This window comes from Tenrec ecaudatus, chromosome 1 (genome assembly GCF_050624435.1).
Source record: "Tenrec ecaudatus isolate mTenEca1 chromosome 1, mTenEca1.hap1, whole genome shotgun sequence".
Taxonomy (NCBI): Eukaryota; Metazoa; Chordata; class Mammalia; order Afrosoricida; family Tenrecidae; genus Tenrec; species Tenrec ecaudatus.
Genome location: NC_134530.1, coordinates 310,862,770 through 310,886,888, shown reverse-complemented (window position 1 = coordinate 310,886,888; position 24,119 = coordinate 310,862,770). Strand labels below are relative to the sequence as shown.

The 24,119-nt window shown below is 41.9% G+C and overlaps 4 non-coding genes across 4 annotated transcripts; 2 read left to right on the top strand and 2 right to left on the bottom strand.

The window, feature by feature from the left end:
• Positions 1–1,606: 1,606 nt before the first annotated feature.
• Positions 1,607–1,680, top strand: TRNAI-AAU (transfer RNA isoleucine (anticodon AAU)). The gene has a single exon. It is a non-coding gene; the product is annotated as a tRNA-Ile (tRNA).
• A 5,111-nt stretch (positions 1,681–6,791) lies between these two features.
• TRNAV-AAC (transfer RNA valine (anticodon AAC)) lies at positions 6,792–6,864 on the bottom strand. Its single transcript has one exon. It is a non-coding gene; the product is annotated as a tRNA-Val (tRNA).
• Positions 6,865–14,388: 7,524 nt separating this feature from the next.
• On the top strand, positions 14,389–14,471 carry TRNAL-UAA (transfer RNA leucine (anticodon UAA)). The gene has a single exon. It is a non-coding gene; the product is annotated as a tRNA-Leu (tRNA).
• Positions 14,472–23,455: 8,984 nt separating this feature from the next.
• TRNAR-ACG (transfer RNA arginine (anticodon ACG)) lies at positions 23,456–23,528 on the bottom strand. Its single transcript has one exon. It is a non-coding gene; the product is annotated as a tRNA-Arg (tRNA).
• Positions 23,529–24,119: the final 591 nt, after the last annotated feature.

Genomic DNA, 24,119 nt, shown 5'->3' with positions numbered 1-24,119 from the left:
TTGCTCTCCACTTAAGCCCCTGGCATCAGCTCCTAATTTTTCCCCTCCCTCCCTGCTCCCCCTTCCCTCATGAACCCTTGATAATTTATAAATTATTATTTTGTCATATCTTTCCCTGCCCGACATCTCCCTTCACTCACTTTTCTGTTCAACATCCCCCAGGGAGGAGGTCACATGTAGATCCTTGTAATCCGTTCCACCTTTCCAACACATCCTCCCTTCACCCTCCCAGTATCACACTCACACCACTGGTCCTGAAGGGATCATCCGCTCTGAATTCCCTGTGTTTCCAGTTTCTATCTGGACCAGTGTACATCCTCTGGTCTAGCCATATTTGTAAGGTAGAATTGGGATCATGATAGTGGGGGAGGAGGAAGCATTTAGGAACTAGGGGAAAGTTGTATGTTTCATCATTGCTACATTGCACCCTGACTGGCTCTTCTACTGGACACCCTTCTGTAAGGGGGTGTCCAGTGGCCTACAAATGGGCTTTGGGTCTCCACTCCACACTACCCGCCGCCCCCCCCATTCACTATGATATGATTTTTTGTTCTGATGATGCCTGATAACAGATTCCTTCGACACCTCATCATCGCACAGGCTGGTGTGCTTCTTCCATGTGGGCTTTGTTGCTTCTGAGCTAGATGGCCGCTTGTTTATCTTCGAACCTTTAAAACCCCCGGAAGCTATATCTTTTGATAGCCAGGAACCATCAGCTTTCTTTGCACTTTTACTTATTCACCCGATTTATCTTCAGCGGGTGTGTCGGGAAGGTGAGCAGGGTTTTTATTTTTAAATTATTAATTGGTAATCGTCTGTATGAGGGCAGCGAAGCCTAGAGCCCTTGTTTACTTTTCTAAGAACCGATCATTCACAAGCAGGATCTTCTGTGTGAGCTCTTCCATCCGTGAAATTAATCACTGGGCATCCCTCCATGCCGGGCAAACTGCGGGACCCAAGAGGAAAGGAGCCGACACCGTCCCGGAAAACTCCGGGAAGGGATAAAGGAGCAGAAGCAGTTATTTGCTCATTAAAATAGCCACATGGACCAATAGGGTCTCCGCCACCCACCGGGGGTTTGCACCCAGAGCTGAGAAGGGCGTCTCCCAGGGACCGTCCGGTCTGCAGAGCGATCCCCACGCCCTGAGCCGGGGCCAGCTGGACTAGATGCTGACGGGGCTTCATCCTGGAGGAGGAGGAAGACTCTCAGGGAATGTTGCTCCCGGGACGAAATCGACGAGCTCCAGGAGGCCTTCAACCCAGAAAGACCTAACTGAGGAGCCAAGCTCCTTTCTGTCGGACCTAGAGCTTTCCTTTCTTCTTGTGCGAGTGCGGAAAAGGGAAAGCGAAAGTATGAACTTAAGATGGGAATAAAGAGTGTTAGTTACACAAACCCAAGGCCATAGATTGTTCCCGAGGTTTTAAATATGTGCCTCCAGAGTCCACTGGAGCGGACTCCTAGCCTAATTCATTGCGCCACGAGAACTTTTTCTATTGAGTTATAATTAAAAATTATTAAAAGGGTCTGTGATATCTTTTGGAGTAGCAGGGGAGCAATCAGCGAACTTACTACTTCTCTAACACATAAAAAGGAGACTTAACGGATGGCCGGTTAGCTCAGTTGGTTAGAGCGTGGTGCTAATAACGCCAAGGTCGCGGGTTCGATCCCCGTACGGGCCAGACTTACTCTTTTCAAAGTCATTGCCTATCTACGTGCAATTTGCGATTAACCGTCAGGTGACTTAAAATTTAAATAAAATGTTTAGTCTTTTCCTTGAACCCTACTAGAGATACACGTTTTGTTCTCTCTCCTAAAAAGATGGGAGGAGCCGAGGAGAAAACAACTAGTAGCAGCAAGTAACATAAAACCTGAAAAGAGAAAGTTTAGTGAAGAAAACCAGGCTTGCATATGGGAGCTAGAGGCACAGGGAATCCAGGGTGGACAATACCTTCAGGACCAGTGGTGTGAGGGTCGATACTGGGAGAGTGTAGGGTGAGTGGGTTGGAAAGGGGGAACTGATTACAAGGATCCACATGTGACCTCCTCCCTGGGAGATGGACCACAGAGAAGGTGGGGGAGGGAGACTCCGGATAGGGCCAGATATGACAAAATAACAATCTATAAATTATCAAGGGCTCATGAGGGAGGGGGGAGCGGAGAGGGAGGGGCGAAAGAAAAAGAAGAGGACCTGATGCGAAGGGCTTAAGTGGAGAGCAAATGCTTTGAAAATGATTAGGGCAAAGAATGTACGGATGTGCTTTATACAATTGATGTATGTATATGTATGGTTTGTGATAGGAGTTGCATGAGCCCCTGGTGAAATGTGAAGAAAAAAATAAATAAATAAAGAGGGAAAAAAGACAGGACAAATAATAATAAATTTATAAATTATCAAGGGATCATGAGGGAGGGGGAAATGAGGAGCTGGTACCAAGGGCTCAAGTAGAAAGCAAATGTTTTGAGAATGATGATGGCAACAAATGTTCAAATGTGCTTGACACAATGGATGGACGGATGGGTGGTGATAAGAGTTGTACGATCCCCCAATAAAATTATTTTAAAAAAGAGAGAGAGGGAGAAGGAAAAAAAGAAAACCAGGCTAAGAGACGGGGTGTTCGTCTGATGGCCGCTAGCTGATAGGCACTCTCTCTCCCTATTACATCCACATCCCTCCGCCTGTCCTCTCCTAGCTTTGAGACTGGAATTTCTAAGAGTTACAATGATCTCAGTCATACACTGGGCATCTTTTCCTTAAACAAACAAAACTCACAAGCACAAAACTACCCGTTGGCTGCCACTCTCATTGCTGTCCATGGAAACGGATTCCTTCGCGCCCAGCCCCCCACGCCCAACCCACCCCACTATTCTGGATTCCCAGGACCTAGAATGGAGCCTAAGTCAGAGCACACATAAATATTTGTGGGGTCCATGCGTGAACCCTCTTTATGTTCTCTTCATGTTATTCTTATGTACAGTCGAATACACATTTTTTTCTCCTAGCTCAAACCAGTTTCTCGTCATCAACATTTTCCTTTACCTACTGCCCTCTATTTCTCAGATTACTTTATTATGAGATCTCCTTATTGAGTTATCAAGGTTTAACTAGCTCCAATTTCTCTCCTGTTCTTTAAATGCATCCCATTTTGGGTTTGTTTTGGGGTGTTTTTTTTAACACTACTGCTTCATAGAAATGTCCCATCATGATCACCAATGGCCTCTTATCAATTTGTCAAGAATTTATCCCTGACTTCTATACTGATTGAATTGTGCCAACATATGTATGGGACACTAAAGTCGCTGTGAGTTGGAACTGGCCTGAAGCTACTTACCAACAACATGCTAGTGAATGCAATCCCATCTGGGAGTTGGATTTTCTTTGCGATGGTGAGGAGTCGGTATCCCTGTAGGGATGTGTTCCAGTTAATCACTTTAAGAACTGGGGAAGACAAATGTGAGGATCATCAAGGGAGTGAGGAATTCTGGGGAGAGAGAAAGGAGCATGGGTGACTAAGCACAAGGTCAGCTGTTGGATCCTGCCAGCTGCTCCTTGGCTAAAAGAAGAGGCTTTCTGCCCCTGTGAGGAGCCCAGTCTGAGAAATCTACAGAGGCCATTCTCCTCTGGCCTATTTGATGCAAGGAGTTTGGTTTGGGGGCTGTAGAAAGTGCTCCTAAAAACAAACACACACGGCCACCTATTGGTGATGCTTCTGTCACAATAGCCTTAAAAAAAGGAAGGAAAAAAAGAAAACATCTCAAGATCATGAAACACATTCACTTTCATAAAACATTTGAAAAAATGTATTTTTTTTTTATTTCTAAAATGCTCTTGTCCTGTGTTTTGACCTCATGGGCTCCTCCTTCTCAGTAGCATCTGCTCACTCATCCTTCCTACACTCACTTTCTGATCACCCCACTGGGTCCCATTGAGATGTCACATCATCATCTCCTGATAATAACCCTCCCAGATGGAGCAGAACTGCCCTGCAGAGATTCCAAAGCTACTGGGTGAGGAAGCAAACCTCGTGGTTAGCAGCCCAGCAGAACTACTTGACAGGAATAGCTCACAGGCATGCAGTGCACAAATTTGTACCCGCAGTTGACTTCGTTATGTAGAAATGTTACAAGTGGCTGATGTGAACAAACACACGCATGCTCTCACGGCTTCCAGTGCTAGCCTGAGGGGAAGCCTTCTCCTCTGTGTCTGCTCAGAGAGAAAGTTCTCATCTCCTGTCAGCATCTATGGGTGTGGTGTCCCTGGAAAACCACTGTACAGCTTGGCATCAAGTCTCTCCTGGGTGTAAGAGGTTCTTAGGCTAGGTACCCAGGCTCCAAAGGCTCCATGTGCCCCTAGCTCCTCCTCTTCCTCTTCTTCTTTGTAGTACTGAGGTCTCTCTCTCTGCTCACATCTCTCCCCTTTTATCTCTTATGAGCTGAGGGTGATGCAGGCCACACTCCAGAAAACCTGCCTGTACATGGGATCAGGATGGTGACTTCAGCAAGGGTATTGTATCCCACCCAAATCCTGCCTCATTGACATAACAGACATACTCTAACCTGTTTTATTTTATTTTCTGACTTTTATTTTAAAAAAATTTTTTAATTTTTATTTTTAAAAACATTTTATTAGGAACTTACACTACTCCCATCACAATCCATACATACATCAATTAACACATAGTCTCTGAAAACTCAATCCTTCTGCAACTGAGTTGATTCTAACTCCATGTGACCCCATATGACAGGCTAGAACTGGGCGCTTGTGAGTTTTCAAGACTGGAGCTCTTGATGGGAATAGAAAACCTCTTATCTTTCTCTAAGGGTAGTTCATGGTTTTCAACTGCTGGCCTTGCAGTTAGCAGCTCAACGTGTAACCTCTATGCCACCAAAACCAGACCCACCACTATTTTGCCTCAGGATTTACAACACATCACAAATGCAGGATAATGATGAAATTGAGTTAAAAAAAATCATTGCTAGGGTTTCAGCTTATACATGCACAGATGACTCCCAACAAAATGTGTTTAAACATGCCTGTGTGATCAGCGGGTGCTATAGATAAGTTCTCAGTGATACACTTCATTTGGGCGCATGAGGCTGCCTTCAATAAATTTTTAAAAGGTCAAATCACAGCAATGGCTTCTTAAGGGATTTGTCGAGCCAGTTAAATCCAAGGCAGAGATTTCAGCTCAAATGACCATGACAACTGCTCTGGGGTGGTTCCAAAGGGGTAATATTGATAGATACATTTGAAGGGTACAGGCTGATTACTGGGGATTATTAGGATGAAGTTTTCAGAAATTTGAAAGCTACATTGCTTGGGGGTGAGGAGGGAAGTCCAGGAAATGCCAGCCAAGTAATTTTCTTTTTCCATTCTGGCAATTCACCTGCTCACTTTTTGAAGGCAGCAAGAACTGCCCTACATGAATTTCCCTGGGGAATCTTACTCCATGCACCGCACAGCCCCAATCTTGCTCCTTCAGGCTTCTTTTTGTTCAAAATGCTCAAAGAGCACATAAAAGTAACATGAAGTGGGTCTCTAGAAGATGCCCAAACTACTGGTTTGATGGCGCATTAATTGAGGAACATAGAATTCTTTAAGAAAGACTCACAGAGCTGGAAAACCCACTGTAAGGAGTACGGAGGCCCAGAGGAGGATATGTCAAGAATAAAATCTTGGATGTTCTGTTATTTTTGTTTATTACAGGTGTTTGTGATTTTATAGCTATATATTTTTTAATTTACTGTCGTATATCAGGTCACACTATGGGGGGGGGTCCATCATTATGTGCATCTCTGTGAATTAATAATGGCCCAACCAAGTTGACAAATATTTTGGGGGACACAATTCAATTCATGAAAGCAGCCTGGGTCACTCTATTCAACCCCAGATTTGGAGATACAACTCCTTCATTCCTTGGTATTATCATCCGGGTGTTGTATTCTAGGCATCGAAAAGGTAGCGTGTATACGATAGAATTCTCAGTTTTCCTCTTAGCAATCCTGCTACACTCAGTTTCACTATTTCAACTGATGGCAACTCAGTTCCTGTTTTTTCAGGTAATAAAACGAAAAGCCATCATGGATTCCACGTACTCTCACCTCTCTCTTCCAATTTGTTAGGTGTTTACAGAGCCTGACTTTTTCTCACTGCCTGGACTGCCATAATCTCCCTCAAGCCATAAGTATGTATGGCATGTAGCAAGAGGCAAGAGATTTAGCAGACTTCTTGACTTTTAATCCTGTCTCTGTTTAAAAAAAAAAAGTCTCTGTAGAGCAGGCAGAGGGATCTTTTAGAAAACATAAGACACATGGAATTCCCTCACTGCTCACAGCCCTGAGACTACTGATTGAATCCGATGGAATCCAGTGCTTAAAAAAACAGCACTGAATCATACATGTCGACGGTGTTGGAGAATGCTTTCTTGTGTATATTTTGGCCACAGTTATAAAAATTACACTAATAATGAGCACAAGGGAGAAGAAAATGTTCTAAAATTGATTGTGATACCGATTGTACAACTCTTCTTGGAATGATCAAACTGTTGAATTGTGTGGTCTGTGGCGGAGGTGCCAATACAACTGTAAAGAAAGAAAGAAGGAAGGCAAGCCTGAAGGAGCCTCCACTTGATTGATCTACTCCCTCCACTGTGCTCAGTCTGCCGCAGGTGGTCTTTGCAGGTTGCTGAGTGTGCAGATCTCTGAACCCTCCGCTCTCTATCCAGTGCCTGCTTTGTTGAAATGCAAATCTATTCAAATGGGATTTCAGAAGTGAAAATAAAGAAACCAAGTCTGTTTCCGCCCGGTCTCGAACCGGGGACCTTTCGCGTGTTAGGCGAACGTGATAACCACTACACTACGGAAACCCGCCTACTTGCCTGTCTTCCTAATTCTCATTGGTTCATCGCATACTTGTCCTTTACGTTATTTTCATGGTTGAGCAGATACTTTCTGTTTACTTCTCTCTACACTTGGAGATGCTTAAAATCGGCAGTACCCAACCCGGAAAGCCATGGATGGCGTGTTACTCTCAGAGTCCCGATTCCTCCAGAAATAAGCAGACAGGAAAATCTTGGCTAACTTTCAGGGAGTTTTCCATATGTTCCAGACCCCGTGGGGTCGCTGCCCACGTAACACACTCTGAGCTTCCTCTCCAGACGACTGAGCAGGGTCCTTTAGGAACCGGGACGAACGGGCTCAGCTAAGGAGCCGTCTGCGCTGTGGTGCCCCGGCAATGACAGGAGGGACCGAGGACAGAGAGTGTGGCTGTCAGGCTGTGGCCAGCTGTCTGTCAAGCGAGGGGGCTGGGAGTGGTAGAGGCTTTGCCAAAGTGCTATCTGTGGTGACTGAGTCTATTCGACGCCAAATCAACTTCCTCTTTGGTTTTTTTTAAATCGACAACAACGTTTAATAGTGGTTACTAGGGTCAGGATAGAGAAAGTGGGGGGGGGGGTGAAGGGTAGGGGTGATGGGAAAACGACATGGATCATGGAATGGCAGCTTGCAGATTCATGGACTTGCTGTCAACAAGGCCTGTAAATAACTGAACAGGCAAAAGTTGTGTGGCAGATATACAACGGGCTTCAAAGGGTTTGTGGGAAACGTCCGTTATTTTAAAATGCATTTGCTGTCATCACTGGGCTATTTCTTGCTGCTGATTTATTTGCCGGCCTGCCCTGCCACCTTCATGACCAAGCGCGGGTCTTCAGGAAACCTTGCAGGACTGAAAACTTGGCTATGGTGGGTTCTGCTTTGTTCTTAATGGTCTCCCTGTCATAGTTGGCTGCTTGATCATCTAGGGAGAGCTTTAGTCAGGTTAGCTTGGCCCTTGCTTTGAGCTGAGGAAGTACATGTAGTCTCTGAGACAAGGCACTGCAGGGCGAGCGCACCAACTGCACACTGCGCGGGCTGGGCCCAAAGTATTTTCTTTATCACTCATGCTTTCTGCTCTGGAACGGCTAATCTTGGGGTCCGATAACCTTTAAAATATTTTCTAGCTTGTGACTCTTCTTTGTTATTTATCCCATTTCAGCTGTAGTAAGTCACTGTCCTTACCCCGGGGAGTAGGACCAATCTGCCTTCCACTGGGCTCTAAAATTAAGTTTTTCTAAGGCTGAATGTTGCTAGCTTAGCAGCTAACGGGTTCGAAACCACCAGCCGCTCTCCAGGAGAAAGACAAGTTTTCTATTCCCGTCAAGAGTTGTAATTGGAAACCCACCCCGCTAACAGTTGCACCTTGTCCCGTAGGGTCACTATGTATTGGAATCGACTCAATGGCTGTGAGTTTGGCGTCTTGGAAAGCTGAGTGCTGGTGACCATGCTCAGCTCAGAAAAACTGCTTGTCCCAAATACTAGAAAGTTGTAAGGAGCGGGAGGCTTATGGCCTCAGAAAGGTCACATTCTGTCTCCTTCTTCTGGCAACTAAAACACAGCCTGATCAAACATGGTCAGTTGATGTGGTTAGGGGCCCCAGAGTGGGTTCCAACTCTCAATCTTTCAGAACCAAAGACTACATGACCCTGGGCCATCCTCACAATTGCTGCTGTGTTGGAGCTCCTGACGACAGCCATGTATCAGGCTATCTCCTTGAGGGCCTTCCTCTCTTTCGCTGATCATCTCTTTGACTAGTCCCTCCTGATACCATGTCCTACATGCCAACCACATCAATACCACAGGGTCTTCTCTAGGAGTAATGAAAAAAAGCTTTACTACTGGTCTTGACAAGATTTTCTGGGGAAATTGAAGACTACCTTAGAGTTGATTTAAAAACAAGTGGGTGATGGAGAAGTTGAATGGAGGGTCATTCTGGCCTCAGATGAACGTTGAAAAGAGTGTGGACATCTTCCGATGTACTGTCCGTGGGCACAAAAGGGAAGTGGAATAATAGGTGCAGGAGCAGGGAAGAGAGGTAGGCTCCTCCACCACATGGAGGTTAGATTTTCATCTGAATGTGATGACAAGGAAAGAAATATGGCATTGCTCATTTTGACCCAAAGGTTTCTTAGGGGTTTGGGTGAACATGGGAATATCTCGGAGCTCAACTATTCAGCCAGTGGTTCTCAGCCTTCCTAATGTCGTGACCCTTTCATACAGTTCCTCATGTAGTGGTGACACCCCCCCAACCATAAAGTTATTTTGAGTGCTACTTCATAACTGCAATTTTGCTACTGTTATGAACGGGGCAACTCCTGTGAAAGGGTCATTTGACCCCCAAAGGGGTCGTGACCCATAGGTTGAGAACCGCTGCTTTAAGCCTTTTCCTTTTCTGTGTTTTCCAGTCCTCTGGCTACGTTCATCCTCTCCTGGTGTACATTTCACATGATCTTTTCTTGAGCACCACGGAGTATCTCTGGCCTACTGGAGATCTCCTTTTTGTAGTCTTATATTAAGTTTCTTGTTCAAATCCATTGAATGGGATCTGAGTCATATTGACCCAACATACAACATTTTCTTCCAATATCACATTATTTGTGAAGTTACCCTGAACGTCCAGACTTTGATTACTGCTTTAGAGTATAAAGCATTCCCAAATTTGAAACATAATTTAAGGACATTATTAAATCATAAACAGAAAAAGACAAGACAAAGACAGACACATCAGGCCCTACTTGATACTCACCCTCATGAAGAGAGTGCTGAAGATTTGTGTGCTCTAGCAACTCAGAAGGTGCCTGGCTATCAGACTGAAGAATGTCTGGGGTTTTAAACAGCTTGTCATAAAACAAGCAGCCTTTAAAGGAAGTGTCAGCTAAGTGCACAGTGACGAAGCACACAAGCCTGTGTGATCCAAAGATTGTAAATAATAAAAACTAAGACCAGGGGAGGGAATTGTATGACAGCTCAAATTCTGAGCACCCAGTTTTCATAAGGCTATGAATGGGAGTGAAAGCCCAAAATTTATTTTCAGAATCCCCAAATTTTAAGCCTCTAATGAATCTCATTTGACCTTTGAAAAGGGATTTGAATAACCTTGCTTTCACAGAGAATGCATTGGAAAGTGGATTAATGCAGATGTAGTTAGGTTAAAATGTAAGGTCATGTCATTTGTTTTCCATTCTAACGTTAAATTTGTTGTCATTTTTATTGTTTTCTTATTTCTCTGGGATTGAGAGTTTTCTATGTTTTTTGTTGGTGGTGTTTTCCCCCTTTCTTTTTAATGAATTTTAAAAATATGAAATACAGGATATTGTGGTGGTTGTTGGTTTCCATCTAGCTGTCTCTGACCCATAGTGACCCTGAGCACAACAGAAGGAAACAATGCACGGTCCTGCGCCATCCCCACAACCGTTCCTACACCTGAGCCTATGGATGAAGCCACTGGGCCAGTACATCTCACTGAGGGACTTCCTTTGTTCACCACACATCCTCTTTACCAAACATGATGTCCTTCTCCAGGGACTGTTCTCCCCTGACAATTCGTCCAAAGTATGTAAGATGAAGTCTTGCCATACCTGCCTCTAAAGAGCACTCTGGCCTTTCTTCTTCCAGATCGATTTGTCCAAGGTACTTCAATAGTCTTCTCCAGCCCCACAATTCAAATGCAGCGATTCTTCTATGGTCTCCCTTATTCACTGTCCAATTTTCACATCCATGTGAGGTGGTTGAAAATACCATGGTTTGGGGTCAGGTGCATCTTTGTCCTCAAAGTAACATCCTTGCTTTTCAATATTACAAAGAGTGTCGTGCAGGAGATTTACCTAAAGCAACTCTTCCTTTGATCTCTTGACTGCTGCTTCCCTGAGCATTGATTGTGGAGCCAAGTAAGACAAAATTCTTGATAAGTTCAAACTTTTCTCCATTTATCATGATTTTGCCTATTTGTCAGTGGAAACCAAGCTCCAACAAAGGACAGAAAGTGCCAATGTATGGTGATAATATTCAAAGATTATAGTAAAGTCATAAAGGATGAGAGAGATAGGAGAGAGAATAAAATAAAGGAGTCAGACACATTGTATGGTAGCATGCTCACCTCAGTTCCTCTTGATGGACCACGAGGAACTGTGAGAAGTTAGAGTAGACCTTTACCTATAGATCTTGGGACATTTGTAGGTAGCCTTAAACATACTCATTCAGTAGTTACCTGTGTCGAAAGGTGGGTGTTTTCTACATTAAGGACCCTGAGTGCACAGGTGAGGAAAGCTAATTCCTGCACTGGGTGAAGGTACAAGGGAGTTGGGTGTAAAGGTGGGAAGAGAGAATAAGAGCCACACAGTGAAACTTTGTTTCAATCACTCACTTTGGACATGTTGTCAAGGAAGACCAATCACTGAAGGGGTGTATCGTGCTTGGTAAAGTAGAGAGGAAGCAAAAAGAGTAAGACCCTCAATAAAATGGATTGCCACAGTGGCTGCAATGGTGGGCTCAAACATGGGAGCAATTATGAGGATGGAGAAGGACAGAGCAGTGCTTCTGTCTGCTGTGCGGTCACTATGGTCTGGAACTGACTGAACAGCGCCCCCTATCAGCGGTCAGTCAGTAGGGACTCCCCACAGAAAATCATGAAAGCGAGGATTCAGATCCTCAGAATTCCTGCGCATTCGGGGTTGACTTCTGAACAGTGGGGTTTGCAGAAAGCTGCAGTTACAGTGAAAGCCCGAATCCATCTTGAGTCTCCATGTGGATTAAGCCTCCACTGAATCTCTGCTCAACCATTTACCTGAAAAGTGAATGAGCTTTGTCCTCAGGCAGCATGTGTTTGAAAATGGGTGACTCGCCCAAGTAGCTCAGTTCGGAGAGGATTAGAGGAAAATGGTTACTACCATTCACCTTACCAGCCCAGGGAGGCCTGGCCTCTTTTAGGTGATTATCTGGTTGTGTCCTCCAGAGAACTTGCCTTAGTGGGGTCACAGAGTCATGAATCATGCCCTGCCTCTTGTAAGACCCTGGACTCGTCTTGTAAGCTCTTCTGTGTAACTCAAGGTGCATGTCCCCATCACGGTCCCATTCCTACTTCTGCAGCCCCACCTGCAACTGTGATGTCCTGCTCTGCCACCACTCGCACTACTGTGACAATGTCCTCTGACCTCCCATGCTCTCCTGAAGCCATTGATTCTCTGTAGAAAGTTTGTAAATGTTTTGTTTCTTTATATGCATCTCTTTTATTGCATCTGATAGTTGCATACTGTCACGCATGATGAATTTTCCACACTTTACTTATTTTTTAATGATGGTATCAATGATGAGTTTTTTTCTAATACATTAAAAATAATTCTGCATTTAATACCCTTCCATAGTCTGCTATCTGTCACCTGTAAGATTTGGGAGGGTGGGTCAGAAAGAGCAGCAGCTGGCCCTCCGGACCACTGTGTAGGGATCATCTCGATTAATACAAGACTGCTCTCCCCAGCGGCTCCCTCAGGATGAACTTCCACCAGGAGACCTGAGAGTTCTTTCATCCCGTGTCTGCAGGAATCGATACCCTGGCATCCTGAGTCTGCCAGTCCCATGGGAGTAGAGTATCATCTCATTTAATTTTGTGTTTTCATGGATTGATGATAGCATTAAATACTTAAAGGAGTTGCTTGTCTTTTCTGTGGCTTCTCTATCCTGGTTTTCATGAGTGCCTGTTCACGTTCCTTATCCATTTCCTATGATCTTTCTGTCCAATATTGTGGATTTTGTTGCCTTCTTACTATATTATATTGATTAATTAAACATTGAAAATATCTTCACTTTTGTCACATCTACTGGTTTACTTTTCCCTGTGTCTTTTCAAGAAATCTACTTTTCCTCCAATAAAATGATTTAAAAACAACAACTAGGTACTACAAAACTTAACTACACTAATCTTCTGTTTTTCCACTCATAAAATGCGGACAATAGTATTCCCTTTACAGAGCTGTTATGAGATTAAATTTAATGAAATAAAATAATTGTATAACAGTGGAAAAATCTACTTTTGATTTGGAGGAATTGAACTAGATCAATGTTTTACTGTTTATGATTTTCAAGTGTCTCTTAGACATCCTTTGTCTGTCTTCTGGGTGAAGAAATATTTTCCCCAATATATTTCTATGAGCTTAATTTTTAAATTTGTCATTTCCAGGTATTTTAACTTTAGGATAAATATATTCCACAAATATTTCATACAGATATATGTGCCGTGAATGGTAAGAATCACATTAACAGGATAGTATAAAAATCTTTGATGTTGGAACTGGAAGCATAGGGAATCCAGGACAGATGACCCCTCCAGGACCATTGGCGAGAGTGGCGATACCTGGAGGGTGGAGAGAAGGGAGGCTAGACAGGGGGAACCGATGACAAGAATCTACATATAACCTCCTCCCTGGGGGATGGACAGTAGAAAAGTGGGTGAAGGGAGACGTCCGACAGTGTAAGATATGACAAAATAATAATAATTTATAAATTATCAAGGGTTTGTGAGGGAGGTGGAGCGGGGAGGGAGGAGGAAAAATGAGGAGCTGATTTTTTTTTTTTGCGGAGCTGATATTAAGGGTTGATATTAAGAAAGGTGATATTAAGAAAGCAAATGTTTTGAAAATGATGATGGCAACAAATGTAAAAATGCGCTTGACACAATGGACATATGTATGGATTGTGATAAGAATTGTACGAGCCCCAATAACATGATTTTTAAAAATCTTTGATGTCATTCTAAAGGGCAACTCCTTTTTCTGATATGAATTTTCACCCAGTACTCAGTCTTTCAAGGCAAGATCAATCCGGCACTGACAGGTTTAGATTTCCCTGGATATCTGGCAAAGGCAAGAACCCCTCCAGACGATCTCTTTGATCTCCAGTCCAGGAAAAAGCCTCAGTCAGAGACTGAGCTGTGAGGTGGATGGACCACGGAACTAAGTGATGCGTTCCTGTCATGGCTTCCTTCATGAGGCCGTGATGACGTGCATGTGGACCAAAGAACCTCTATGCATCCCTCAAAAGGCGGGGGTCCTTCTTCATGGATGGTGTTAAGTCTGAGGAGAGTTGACTCTGGAGCTCTTATATGCATTGACTCAAATGACTCAGCCCTCTTATTTATTATTGTTTCTTTCCTCTGGGAACCAAATCACAGAAGGGTTGAGTGTGTGTGTGCACGTGAGCTCGCGCGCTGCTTAGTAGGTATTTTATGATGCTTATGAATACGGTAACTATAGTCAAAACTGTAATTTAGAAGTTAATTGGTTCTAGAAACACATCTTTGAACACAAACCCATAAATACTCATCAGAGATCTACTGTGATGACCTTTTAAACTGAACTTTCTCAGTTTCTTTCTAAGTAGCATTGCAAGGATTTGCTTTTTTCTTACACTCTTTGAAGCCTACCTTCAGGTTTCACAGGAACGAAATTAAATGACTAGTTGTAGCAACTGAAAAGAAACGCACGCATCTTATTAAGAGATTGGTTGTCCAACATCGGGTTCCAGTAACCGGGATGGCCGAGTGGTTAAGGCGTTGGACTTAAGATCCAATGGACATGTGTCCACGTGGGTTCGAACCCCACTCCCGGTACAGCAGTTTTAGCAGCTATGTTAGCTGGGTTTATATTAGCAGCCGTTTTACCCGGAGACAATAATTTGCGCAATTCTAGGATATAGAATCTTTGGTGGCAAATATAGCTGCTTTCACTTTTTGTCTTCAAGTGTATAGAAATGTCTCGGGGTGAAAATTAAAGAACTGAGTAGATCTATCACAGTGCCTTTGGGTTATAGAGATTAGGGGAAATAAACCTACTTAAATTCAAGAGACTTTAATTCTCCAAACAATTCAACTCCAAGGAAAAGGAGAGACAGCGTGACCTTTTGGGGCAGAAAAATGCATCTGAAGTACAAAAACAACAAAAACCTAGAAACAAAATCCGGTGCCATTGAGTCAATACTGAATGAACCGCGACAGAGTCAAATTGCCCCTTTATCTCTTAGTATATACGATTCACTAGAAGAAAACGAGGTGAGAGAAGAGGCTTCTCGTTATAGTTAAAATTTTCACTAAGAAAAATATATAATATTTAATCAAATTGTGATGAGAGTGTCCTTAGACATGATGGCTGTAACCAGTTCCCTTCAGCGCTTGCTGTTTGGGGATCAGATTCCTGTTCTTTCCCACAGTGACATGGGCCTTAGCATAGTGCAGATTACTTTTGCATTTTAAGCTTAGGGAGAAACAGCCAGACAATTTTCCAAAGCAACTGTACCTATGATGTGTAATCCAGCTAGCAAAATGTGAGTTCAGGTTTCTGGCCAACACATGGCACCGATAAGGATCTAGTCATTAAAGACTTCTCGTCTTTCTGGGGATTTTTCTTCACATTTACATTTATTTTTCATCCATCCATACTCTTTGGTAAAATGTCTGCTCAAATATTCATTCCATTTTCATTGCTTTGTTATTTTTAAATCATTGAATTTTGGGAGTCCTTTGTACATTTTAGACACTTCACTATTATTTTGTATTTTGTCTCCATTTTCTCAACTTGCCTGTAATTTTCTTAACAATGATTTTTTTCAGATTTTTCACTTGAGTAGGGCCCTGGTGATGGTGTGATTATGCGTTGGGCTGTGACCTGCAAGGTTGACAGTTTGAAACCACCCCCAGGGCTGTGGGGAAAGACTGACCTTTCTATAGCTGTGATCTCAGAAATCCACAGGGGGTCACTATGAGTCAGCATTGAATAGATGGCAGTGAGTGAGAGAAAGCTTTATTTATTAATTATTAATTAATTAACTAATTGATTAATTAATTAATTTAGAGAGGTAGTAATTTTATGGGGGAAAGGAAGTGGTGTTAACAAGGGAACAACAAGTGAGCCAAAATTGGTGGCATGGAGGGTGTAAGAGGCCTGGTTGTGCTTGATCAAGGGCAGTGTAACCGAGAGGAATTACTGAAACCCAAATAAAGGCTGAGCATAATAGTGTGACAAGAGGAAAGTAAAAGGAAATAGAGGAAAGAATTAGGTGGGAAAGGGCATTTATAGAGGTCTAAATACAGGCATGTATATATGTAAATATATTTATATATGATGATGGAGAAATAGGTCTATGTGCATATATTTATAGGTTTAGCATTAAGGCAGCAGATAGGCATTGGGCTTCCACTCAAGTACTCCCTCAATGCAAGTACACTTTGTTCTATTAAACTGGCATTCCATGATGCTCACCTTCCCGACAAGATAGCTGAAGGAAAAGTGGGTGAATAAGCAAATGTGGTAAAGAAAGCTGATGGTACCTGACTATCAAAAGATACAGCATCTGGGGTTTAAAGGTAAACAAGCAGCCATCTAGCTGAGAAGCAACAAAACCCACATGGAAGAAGTACACCAGCCTGTGTGATCATGAGATTTTGATGGGATCAGGTATCAGGCATCAAAGAACAAAAACTCATATCACTGTGAATGAGGGGGAGTGGGGAGTGGGGACCCAAAGCCCATCTGTAGACTTCTGGACATCCCCTTACAGAAGGGTTGTGGGGAGGAGCCGAGCAAGTCAGGGTGCAGTGTAGCGACAGGGAAACATACAACTTTCCTCTAGTTCTTAAATGCTTCCTCCCCCAACTACCATGATCCTAATTCTACTTTACAAATCCAGAGGATGTACACTGGTACAGATAGGAACTGGAAACATAGGAAATCTAGGACAGATGACCTCCTCAGGACCAGTGGTGCGAGTGGTGAGACCGAAGGTTGGAGGGAAGGTGGGGGAGAAAGGAAGGAACTGATCACAAGGATCTACATATAAGGCCCTCCCTGAGGGACAGACAACAGAAAAGTGGGTGAAGGGATACACCAGACAGTGTAAGACATGAAAAAATAATAATTTATAAGTTTTCAAAGGTTCATGGCCAGGGGGATGAGGGAGGGGAAGAATGAGGAGCTGATGCCAAGGGCTCAAGTACAAAGCTAATGTTTTGAGAATTATGAGGGCAACAAATGTACAAATGTGCTTGACACAATGGATGCATGTATGGATTTGTGATGAGTTGTATGAGCCCCATTAAAGTGATTAAAAATTTTTAAAAGATGGGTAAGCCCAATAAAATGATTTTTTAAGACATAAAAATTTTAACATATTTTAAAAAATCTTTGCTAATTCAACATTATAAAGAATTTTCTCAAAAAATTTTCTCTCAGATGTTTTCTTCAACAATATTTTTGTTTTAGGTATTGCATTTAGATCTATGATCCCATTATGCATTCATTTTGATAAATATTACAAGGCTGGTCTCTCTCTTTTTTTACATAGAGATGTGTTATGTTTCAGCATAAATTTTGCAAAGATCTTTGTTTATCTGTTCAATTTTCTTGGCGTTATCAACAATCTATTGACCACATATGTAAGGGTCTGTTCCTAGACTCTCTTTTGGTCATTGATCTGTGGTTTTTCCTTACACTAATATCATATTGTCATGTCTTACTCTTGCTTTATACTAAATCTTTAAAGCATTTAATATGAGTCACTTGACTGTTATTCTTCTTCCAAAGTTTTGTCTTTTCTATATCTTATGATTTTCCATGTAAACTTTGGAATATGTTTGTAGAGTTCTAAAAAAAATTGCCTTTCTGCATTTTAAATTTAGATTACATTGAATCTATGGATCAATTGGGGGAATCATTGATATTTTGGCAGTTTTGAGATTTACTATGCTTGAACAAGGTACAACTCTTCGTAATTTAGTTTCTGATGTTTTTAGGATCCAGAACAAATTTCTTGCACAGGTTTTGTTAGAATAATGCCAAAATATTTCATGGAATTTGGTGCTATTGTGTATGGCACTTATTTAAAATCTTAATTTTAAAGTATATTGATTATATATACACATACACATATAATGTATGTCTGTTTATTGACCTTTCATCTTGTTAGCCTGTTAAATTCCTTTATTATTCTAGGAACTTTATAAAGATAATTTGAAATTTTCTATATAAATAATTATGTCTGTCAATTGAAAAGAGCTATGTCTTTAATAATCTGAATGTTTCTTTTGTTACCTTCATTGCCTTTACACTGTTGGAGAGGACCTATCTGGAGATCAATGTTGAACAGGAGGACTAAGAATGAACATTCTTCCCTGTCTTGGGAAAGTATTCAGTATTCCACCGGTAAGTATGATGTTAACTGGAGATTCTTGATCAAGTTGAGAAAAGTTTTCCCCCTAGTGTACACAGGTTTTAACATATAATGGACGTTGAATCTTGTTGAATGTTCTTCTGTATCACTGAGAACATTCTATGACAGTGGTTCTCAACCTTCCTAATGGTGCGACCCTTTTTTACAGTTCCTCATGTGTGGTGACCCCTAACCCTAAAATTATTTTGATGCTACTTCATCACTGTAATTTTGCTACTGTTATAAATCAGGGGAACCCCGTGAAAGGGTTGTTCAACCACCAAAGGGGTCGTGACCCCCAGGTTGAGAACCGCTGTTCTATGGTATTTTTAATTAGTGTGTCATGAATAATGTGGTGAATTAAATTAATTTCTTTTTGAATGATGAACTAGCTTTGAATTGTTGAAATGAACTCTTTCTAAATCTGATATAATAATATAATGTTAAGGATTTATCTGTTTCTATGTTCATGAAGGAGAGTTTTCTATTGCTTTCTTTTCATGTGCTATCTTTGGTTTGAGGAGCAGGGTAATTATGGCCTCATACAATGAATTAGGAAATGTTCCTTTTTCTGCGGAATTCTGAAAAAGTTTGTATACGATTGACTTTCTGACTTAACGATTCTGTAGAATTTGCCTGTAAACTTACTTGTGCTCGTGTTTCAATATTGGAAGCCTTTCTACTATCAATGCCATTCATTTAGTAAATGTAAAATTAATTCATTATTTTTCATAATTCATTATTTTTACATTAGGATATCTTATTTCTTCTCTAATAATGCTTTGCTAGTATGCGCGCTTTAAGTCAATTTTCAATTTTACTAAAGTGAAAAATTGTGGTTATAGATGTTTTGTAACATTCCTTTCTCTCTGTACTAACATTCACTCTTCTTTCCTTAATATTAGTAATTTGTGGCTAACGTATTTTTTATGGATTAGTCTGGCTGGAGGTTTAGAACCACCATTGATAATTTTCAGTGTACCAGCTATTGGTTTGGTTGCCAGTCTCTATTATTTTCAATGTAATTTATTTTTTCTTCTTTTGGCATTAGCTATAATTTGCCTCTATCTTCCTAGTAGCTTAAGGAGACGGTTAAGACAATTGATTGTGAACGCTCTCCTTTTGCCTTTCAATTCTACAAACTCATTTTCATTCAATTCAGAAAGATGTACTAAGTTTTCTCTTGATTTGTTTTTGGAATCATGGGTCATCTAGACATCTACTAAATAATCCCTAAACAGTTGAGGGAGGGAAATGGTGTTTCAGATACTTTTGGTTCTTAATTTCTATTTAAACTCCATTATGTTTGGGGAATATGCTCACTTGATTTACATTAATTTAACTTGATTGAGTTGTGTTGTTTTTAATGGCAAAAATTATGCTCTAGCTTGGTGAATGTTCCAGGTTTAATTAAAAGACTATCTATGCTGTGGTTGTTTGACACACTGTTGTATCATTAATAACGACATCAAGTTAGCTGAGATTCTTTTATATCTCCATTGATTTTTTTTATCTTCTTGTTTTATCAATTACTTAGAGAGGAATGTTGAACTTTCCGACTATAATTCTACATCTGTCTGCTTCCACATCTGTCTTTCTTCTTTTAGTTTTATCAGTTTTTTGCTTCGTGGGATTTGAAATTCTATTTTTATAAGCATACACCTTTATTATTACAATGCTATTTGAGAAATTGACCCTTATACTTGTATATCTGATAACAGTCCTTGTTCTGAAATTTCATATATCTGAAGTTAATTTAGCTTCTCCATTCTTTGGATGATGGCATATTTATTTATTGTGGCATAGAATTCATAGCATTTTCATTTTAACCTGTCCATGTGATTATATTTCGCAGAATAGAGTTGAGTCCTTCCTTTTCATGCAGTCACCAAACGATGTCTGTGATTAGTATGTTCAGACAACATACATGTAGTGACTCATTGCCATCTGTACTAAAATCTACCATCTTGCTAGTCTTGTATGTTCTTTGCTCATTTAGACTTTTAAAAAATTTGTCCAGGATAGACCCAGTAAAACAAACAAATCCAGAACGCATGCAGGGAGCACTATTTACAAAACACCTAATCAGTGGCATCCTCTTAGCAGTTAGCAGTTTGCAATGTGTTGCCATCAAGAAAAGGTGGCTTAGGAGACGCTGTTCTGGACACCCGTTCATTCTGGAAGCCATCTGACCCATTGATCTCAGCTCAGAATCCTCCCTCTTAGACTGCTCGGTGAAAGTGCATCTGGACTTTTATAATACAGGTTCCCTCCACTCTGCCTCGCCCACCCCCCTCCTAAAGTAGAGTTTCTGTGAACCCCCCTGTAACCCTAAAGAGCATAAATAGAAGACAGAATTACCATTCATTTACATGGGAAATAGTTTTTAGTATTTCCAGATCAGAAATGCTTAATTGTATCAAGCTTTGCCTGTGAATGTGACATCCCAAGCAACTATTTCAGGATGCAAACAAGAATTAAGACCAGTTGTGGAGATCACTTTTAAAAAGTGGCTTTTAGTAATTACTAGAGCTTTTATCAGGAGCGTTTAAGTGATCAAGTCATGGTGAGGGGAGTAGAATACACCTCTTTTAGGACACATCTTGAAGTGAAAAACAAACAAACAAACAAACAAAACCTTGGGAGTAAGACATAGCCATCGAGGCTGCAAAAAGAACTATTAAATTGATCCCACTTTATTGCTGTTATCAAATCTCTTGCAAGAAGATATGAGAGTTACAGCATGACATGTCATATCATGTAATAAATACTTTTCAAATTGCTATATTTAAAAAGAAAAAATAACAGGTTAAGATTATTTTAATGTCGTATCTCAACTTTCAATCAATAGAAATATGAATGGATGTTGTTGTCATCTAGAGCTGCTACAAGTGGATGGCATTAGTAAACAAATAGTAAATTCTCAGTTTAGAAAGCTAGAAGTGTGAATTCACAGTGCTGCCCTTCCCCTGGGTGTGCAAGTTTCAGAGGCAGGGACCCCGGATCCCATGATGCACTAAGCTCAAGTCTCTTCTTCATGGTTCTGAGGGACCCTATCTGCTCAGCCTTTTCTCCTTGTCTCTTCTGTAAAGAGAAGAAGGTAAGACGGACTTGAGGGACTTAGTGCCACGGAGTTGGCAGGGCAGGGTAGAACGGGCGCAACTGTAACTCTCTCAACTCACTGTCCTTGAGTCGATGCTGACTCATAGCAACCCTATAGGACAGGGTAGAACTGTTTAACTCCTGTGAAAGTAGAAATCTGAGTCTTTCTCCACCGAAGAGGCTGATCTTTACTGACATTGCAGATAGGATGTACAACACATCACAAAATGGCACACTCTTTGGAGTCATGACCTTGGCAAGAGACTCATACTTTTGGGAGGGACCTACTTTGATCTATCACAATCAGATATAGCTCTTTAAAGAAATCCTAACTCTTTGAAACAGGTGGCAAGGCAAACAATCTTAGGCAGGGCAGCTTCACAACATTCCCAGGCCAGGGAGAAAATTCTCTCTTCACAATACAACCTTTGTAAGAAAACATTTTGTCAGAACACAGAGGTGAAACAAAACAAAAAAATGCTATTAGTGTCTCGGTCCCTGTTTTCCCCACGAAACAGCCCCACTCTCTTCTTGGTGACGCAGGGGAGCTGGGCCACTGAGGCTGTGCTTCCTGGTGGCCTCAAGTCCAACTTCGGTGGGGATAATTGAACCCAGTGACCCAGTAAGTCCCCAGCCCCATCTTTGTTGGCTCAGTGCTTCTCCAATGGCTGTTCCTTCTCTTTTCTTTAGGAGTGATGCTCAGCAGACAGTCCCATGAGAGGGAAGGAGCCTGCCCTGGGGGCAATAGGTAAGCGTGAATATGTATTATGTGCTATTTTCTTTTTCCTTGGAGAGTTCATTGATCAAAAAATTTAAGAGAAGATTTTTTTCTAGTTCTTTAAAAAAAACATTTTATTAGGGACTCATACAATGCTTATCACAATCCATACATTGTGTAAAGCACATCTATACATTCTTTGCGCTCATCAACCCCAAAGCATTTGCTCTTTACGCAAGCCCTTTGCATCAGGTCCTCTTCCCCCCCCCCTCCCTCCCCGCTTCCCCTCCCCCTCCCTCATGAGCCCTTGATAATTCACAAATTATTATTTTGTCATATCTTGCCCTATCCGACGTCTCCCTTCACCCTCTTTTCTGTTGTCCGTCCCCCAGGGAGGAGGTCACATGTAGATCCTTGTAATCGGTTCCCCCTTTCCACCCCACTCTTCCTCTACCCTCCCAGTATCGCCACTCACACCCCTGGTCTCGAAGGTATCATCCGCCCTGGATTCCCTGTGTCTCCAGCACCTATCTGCACCGGTGTACATCCTCTGCTCTATCCAGACTTGCAAGGTAGAATTTGGATCATGGTAGTTGGGGAGAGGAAGCATTTAGGATCTGGAGGAAAGCTGTATTCTTCATTGGTGCTACATTGCACCCTGACTGACTCATCTCCTCCCCTAGAAGACAAGTTTTATTGACACACAATTCACATATCATACATATCACAATTCAGTGATTATATTAAACCTATTAAACAGAGTTGTGCAATCGTCACCAGAGACACACCAGCACTCGCCACTGTAATGCCATCTTGCTGACTGTTGAATGACCTGCTGCCTTCCCCCCCACCCATCTCAGACAGTCCCACTAGTGCTTGCGTTTAGAATGTACTCTCGTGTGCTCAAGATCAGAACATTGTAATTAATTTCTGTAGCTTGTAACACTCCACATACTGCTTGTACCTTCTGACTCTAAAGAATAATAACATTAATTTTACTTTCTGCGTTTGTCCACGGTTGCTGAAGTCCTAGACAATTCATAAATAAGTTTTGTCTTTAAAGATGGACTGAAACGTGCACTGGAAACTAATCCAATATCACTTTTGGATTCTAGCAGTCCGGCTATAAAGACTCTTCTAAATTATCAATACATTCTAGTGGCTAGCATTTATTCGAGACGGCTACACCACAATCACCCTCAGTTTATTGGTTTTACAATACCTTTCAGAAGTGACCTTTCAACTCTCTTTCTCAACGCTAGCAAAAGAAACGAGGCAAAACCCACTAAATTTCTGAAAACTGGTATTTTCAGTATCAATTCAGATTTACTTTGTAGCCAAGGTTGCCCTGTGTGGAAATCCAAAGCCTTCTTTAGTGGGTTCGTTCTCCCAGCGACCTTGTTCAGGGGTTTCCAGGCTGTCAGTCGTCCTGGGAGTAGGCAGATTCATCTTCCTGGTTGGCGTGGCTTTTGAATTTGAACAGCCGCAACCAAAGCAAACACCATCAAGTGGATTGTGGGAGCCAATTGAGGCGATTGCATGGAGAAACTTGCTACCAAATTCCCTAAAAGGCACGAGCCAGCCAGGAGTCGAACCTAGAATCTTCTGATCCGTAGTCAGACGCGTTATCCATTGCGCCACTGGCCCACCTGCTAGATTTACTCACCATTATCGCTATTCAGGAATATGCAACTAGAAATGTGCGCATGGTGATGAGGGTTGTGATGAAACGGGCCGATTTCTTTTTTCGGTAAACTTTAAGAATTACGTTCCCCTAAAATACTTTAAATTTCACCTTTGGAACATCGTTTACGTGATAGAGTGACGCCCATTAAAGTTTTCTTTCCCTTCTTTCTTGATTTGCATTGTGCTTGTATCTATTTTTATCTCCTGGCGAGCACTTCGATCGATCCAGTCCGTTCATCGGTCGGTGCAGCCAACAATTTCATTGATACCGACGCTGTGGGGGGATCAGTGATTAGTGGCGCGTACGAGCCGACTTTAAGTGTATGACACAATGCAAATAAAGTGAATGAAAGACACTGTAAAGGATGAGTCACGTCTTTTCCATCTCAGGCTCCGCAGAGCCATAACTCGCTAAAGAGGAAATCATTCCAGACTCCATGATGCAGATAGAGGCGTTAAAAATAACCCACCCGCCTCCAAGTTAGGCAAAATGCGCACGAGAAATAGCGAAAACACACCCCTTTAGGGCGCCGCATTCACGGAGAAGGTGAC